Source organism: Mandrillus leucophaeus, unplaced genomic scaffold (assembly GCF_000951045.1).
Source record: "Mandrillus leucophaeus isolate KB7577 unplaced genomic scaffold, Mleu.le_1.0 Scaffold478, whole genome shotgun sequence".
Lineage (NCBI taxonomy): Eukaryota > Metazoa > Chordata > Mammalia > Primates > Cercopithecidae > Mandrillus > Mandrillus leucophaeus.
The window spans coordinates 2,342,456-2,348,168 of NW_012105120.1; positions in this window are offsets into that span (position 1 = coordinate 2,342,456).

Consider the following 5,713-nt stretch of genomic DNA (forward strand, 5'->3'; position numbering starts at 1 on the left):
TGTGCTCCAAGGACAATAAGCTAGATATCAAGGATAAGGGGAAGCAAGACATGAAATATGACTACTAGAATTCTGATTTGATGTACTGGATATATGATGGTACCATCTCTGAGAATACAGGTGCTGGATGGTGACGAGTTGATGAATTTGGTTTGGTGACTACTGAGTGGGAAAGGCCTGTGGAGCAAGATAGTAGCCCATTGGATACACATGTTTATGGCTCACAGAAAAGGCAAATGCATATGTAAACAAAAAGTGCCAAATTAATGTTTTGCTTGTGTTTATTTACATTTGGTATTATTGTTACACTTCAAAATAGGTCCATTGAAAGATAAAGGAATAAAAACTCTAAATATGCCTACTTTATCTCTACAAATATCCAAGTTCCAGGTGGAAATTTCAATGTAAATCAAATATGACTTAATATGATAGGAAACAAACAGATTTCGATGGGACACAACTCACCTTCAAATTCTTAGGCATTTGGAGGTCTCAGGAGACCGAATATCTCCTGAGTGAAGCTCAGGTATGATACATGCCATTCATCCACAGGCATTGCATTCATGTAGCACTATAGAAAAATCTGAGGTATAAAGCAAATTCTTATCAAATATACCCTTGAGCCATATGGAAAACAAAAATAAAATCAAAGATTTTCCTCTGATCAAAAATGTGATCTTTATAGTTTACATTGGATTCTGCCTATAGAAGATTTGAAGACTGCATTATACTTTGTAGTCATGTGTTTTTGAAAACTGAAATTGTAATTTAAATTATTCTATTTCTTTTTTTTTTTTGGAGACAGTGTGTCACTCTGTCGCCCAGACTGGTGTGCAGTGGCACGATCTTGACTCACTGCAACCTCCGCCTCCCAGGTTCAAGCAATTATCCCGCCTCGGCCTCCTAAGTAGCAGGACTACAGGTGCATGCCACCACGGCCAGCTATAAATTATTTTATTTCTAAAGATTACTTTACCAAAAGAGTAAGTTACACTGTGTCAAAAATGTTCAACTTTTATATAACAGCCATTATGATGTTTAATATTTTCCTGGAGGATGCCTATTTAAATCAGTTACATTCTAGCTTAATCTTCTCTCTCTCTCTCTCTCTCTCTCTCTGTCTCTGTGTGTGTATGTGTGTGTGTTTTGTTTACAATCCACACTAAAATCAAACCACTTCATTTCTCATTGATGTGTGATGGCTATTCAGCCCATCTTACCTCTGATTCTTTTTCTAACACTAGCTCTTTTCTCTGCCAAGTGATTTAGAAGCATAAACCTAGAAATCTAGACTCAGATTATGACCATTTGCAAGCCTAGTAACTTTGATAGTGGGACCCAGTGCACTAAATCAAAGCACAGAAGTGCAAGTATTTGCCTGACTGGACAGAGAGTTTATAAATGCTACATAATCACAGTGCCAAAAGACAAAGATAAATGATTCAGTGTAAGCCAAATGTTATGTTTTGGTTTGTCTTGAATATAAATGCATGTCTGGGAGAGCCAGAAAGGTCTGTTGGAAATAACTCCAAACAAAGAAGTGAGCTTGAATCCTAGCTCTGTGTCACATTAATTGTGAAGTTGTGCATAAAGCAATAGTGTGTCTGTAAACTTAAGATTCTCATCTGTACAAGAGAATAGTAATGCTTTTTCCATATGATCGTTGAGAAGATCAACTATCATAATGCCTATAGATAGCACATATGCCCTTTGGCATGTAGTATGAAGACAAAATGTCATTAAAATAATAGTTTCAGAAAAGAAAATATTTGACAATTGGTAAGTTAACCTTTAGGCAGGGGCAGAAATAAAGTCACAATAACCATTACACGACGAGCCTCTACTAATTCTCATGGAACTGTAGGTCACAGCTCCTTTTAAATTCTTCAAGAGATATGTGTCACATCCATTTAGACATGTGTCATCTTCAATAAAATCGGCCTGCAGAGCCAGGCATTGAAACCCTGTCTCTTTCAGATGAAGGTCCAGAAGACATCAAAGTGGCTCCCTCTTTAGGGCAACCCAATTCTGTGAGGATTCTTGACATTCATGCAAGGAGCATTTGTATGGAAAGAATAAAGGAGCTATACACCTGGAAGTTCTTAGTCTGGCTCCTTCCCCACAAAATGATCCATTGTCTTTGGATGAAATTGGTGTATCTTGATTCTCTCATTCTTTAAGTTCATTGTAGGGCACTCAGTCCCTTTTGTAAATGGATAGCAGCCAGTCTTTGCTTCAATGTCCTGGCATACACACACACACACACACACACACACACACACACACACAAATATATATACACATACATATATGCTGAAAATTGTTAATTATAACATCATTTTAATGACCTGATTATAAGGACTTTCCTATGAATTCTCCCTGCAACATAAGCATGTTCTCTCCTGAGGCATTAACAGCCATTCTTTAACAGATATAACCAATATTTCTACACTTTGCTTTTTGGAGTGGGAGAGGAAGGCTGGGTTGTGATTTGTTAGGTCTACAGTCTAAGAATAACTACTTTTTAGTTTCCTCTCTTCTTGCTGTATACATCAACAGTAAATTTCTCTAGAATTTGCTACTATATTTTTGCCTGGAATTCATTATACTTTCTTCTTTTCCTTGACTATTAATAATGTACAGGTAAATCTTGTATTCAGTTGTAGACAAGATTCCCATAGTCTTTATTTCTGATTTTTACCCCACTGTATTGTACATGATGGCTTAAGCCATTGAACCAAACAATCCCACAATGTACAATAGACTGGTGTTAAAAACAAGCAAGCCAGAGCTCCATGGAATCTTGGCTCACTGCAACCTCTGCCTCCCTGGTTCAAGCGATTCTCCTGCCTCCGCCTCCAGAGTTGCTGGGATTACAGGTACCACCACCACGCCTGGCTAATTTTTGTATTTATCATAGAGACAGGGTTTCACCATGTTGGCCAGGATAGTCTTGAACGCCTGACCTCAGGTGACCCACCTATCTTGGCCTCCCAAAGTTCTAGGATTGCAGGTGTTGAGCCATCACGCCAGGCCTTGTGTTTGCTTCTATTCAAATCTACTCATCTTGGACCTTTGATTTTCTTTTCTTATATATTCAATTTCACTTTTGTAATTGGAGTTGTTCCTTGTTAATATATTTTTTTTTCTAGCTTGACTTTGCTTCACTCCTGGGATTCTTTTTAAGTATCTCTGCTCCCCCATTCTTTATTTTTTCCCCACATTCATTCAGTAGCATTTATTCAACAATTATCTTGATTTTCCTTTTGCCAATCTTGATGCTCAGCAACAAAATGCAAATACAATAAAAAAGACAGGCACATTCTTATACTCTAGAGATCATACTGATATTAATCCAATAGTCACATATATCAATGTGGAAGTCTACAAAGACTTTTATAAAATAAAGAGAAATAATGCCAGGAGAATATATAAGAGGTAAGCCTGACTTTGTCTGGGGGTATAAGAAAGTGTCTTCTAAGAAAGTAACTTTTAGGCTGAGATGGCAGATATTATCAATCTAAAGGGGGAGAAAGCATCCCAGGTAGATTCTCTGGCCTTTTTCTACTTAGCTCTTTAAGCAACCTCACTTGGCAGAGTGTCAGCTCCCTGGTATTTAAATCCCCATCTCTTCCAGCTGGGCATGCTAGGACATTATCGAATTCTTGCTTCTTTACCCTAAGTCAAGTAGTCTTATTTGACCCATTTATTCATTTTATCTTGTCCTGTTTTATTTTTTAGAAATAGACAGGGAATCAATAATGAAACACTTGCTTTATATTTCAAATACGTAAGCCACAAACACCCATCCAATTCCAATATAACTGCCTCAAACTCTACCAATCAACATGTAAACACAGAGAGATCCCTGAAAGTCTTTCCTTTCAGGCTAGGAGGGGGAAAATCATAGTGTTTCTTATAACAAAATCTCATGACAAGGAAACAATGAAAAGCCCACAGAATTTATTATCCTTTGGCAATGCGTGTGTATATAGTTTATATATGAAACTAAACATTACTAATTGGGAGTAATTGAGGAAAACTCAATTTCACTTGAATTTCAAAACTTTAAAATAATGGAAGAATTCCAAAGAAATTCAGTTTTATTATTTCAGATACATTCCGTCACACAAGCTACTGCTAAATCTCTGCCAAACTGATTTCCTGCCAGATTTAATAACTAAAGCATTCCCCTATATTTCAATGTTTCTTTAAAATGTCTGGGAAGACAAGACAGGATATTTTCCTCAAAAGACCTGTAGCCTGTAGTCAGAGAACCAAACAGGCAAACAGGACACGAACACACGAACAGGTATAAAACCTGAGAAAGAAAGCTGCTGCCAGTGAGAGCAGATGCAGTTCTGTGGTGTGTCCAGGAAGAGACCTAAACTGCCTGGAGCCTTGAGCTTGTGGCCTGAGGCACCGTGCTTGCACATAAAGGCTTCATATCCGTCACAACTTTGTGATGAGAGAACACCACGGGAAGTTTTAGGAGAGAGTCAGAAACAGCCTCAGAACCTTCTAAGATTCAAAAATGCTAATTTTACAGATGAGAAAAGTTTGGGGATGAGCCTCAGAAATGAAGAAGGGTAAAGAGGGGGAATAAAAAATTTCAAGCAGATAAAAGAACTGAAGCATAAACCAATCAACAAAAAAATGTTGGGAATTATTCGATCTTTGAAGGAACAGGTCTTATTGGACAGATGTATTTTAAACACCTATTATATTTAAACACTTTGACTTTGAGGGCTTCCTGTGCCTTTTTTTCACCTCTGTAATCTAACGTGAACGATTGCAGTGAACTAAGCCACCATTAACTGTAGTTAAATTGGATTGATTGAAAAAGTGTGTTGAGGTCACACTGGAAAACTCTGATACCTGCTTTGGATTTTCAGCATTGCCAGACCATTGGGCTCTGTTTTCACTGTGGCATCAGCTACCATCACATTCTGCAAAAGGCTCATATTGGCTGTGCCTAGACTGGTACAACCTGTCCTTTGAGGATAGCAACTAAGGATATTCATCTATTTAGAAATAGTAATTGGACATCCACCATGTGGGCTTTTAACTAGTTGCTGGGATAAAACCAGTCAAAATAATTCCAATATTTAACTGGTATCTGTCAAAAAATCTTAATTATATTAAAATAAACTCAACAACACTCTCTCTTTTCCTTCCTTCACAACCTCCTCTCACCTCAGACTAATGAGAGCCCCTCGCTCAAAGCTCTGCCCATCCCTGCAGCCTGTCCATCACTGCATCATCGCTGCTCTTTATCCCTACTCTCCCAACCCTCTCAGCTCTGTACCACATAGATCAACTCAGTTTTCTTACCTTTCACTTTTTTCCTTTTTCTCAAGCCCCACCTTCCTCTGCTCAGTTTTAAAGGTATGTCAAAATTCTAAAATCCATTTTTGCAGGAAGCTATAGACCTTAGAGAGTGGGGAAGGCAAAATCAAGTTAGCAAAAACAAACAAACAAACAAACAAAAACATTGTCTTGAGAGACTGGGAAGAGTGTGGAGGGGCCAGAGCACTATAATTCCCTCCCTCCCTCCTTCCCTTCCTTCTTTCTATCTGTGTATGTTTTACCATATCATAATCTTCTCCCGGTCAGTCTTTGCTCTGTCTCTGTCTCTCTGTCTGTCTCTCTCTCTCTCTCTCACATACACACACAAACACACTCCAAAATACAATGTGGCTCCTAGAAGTTA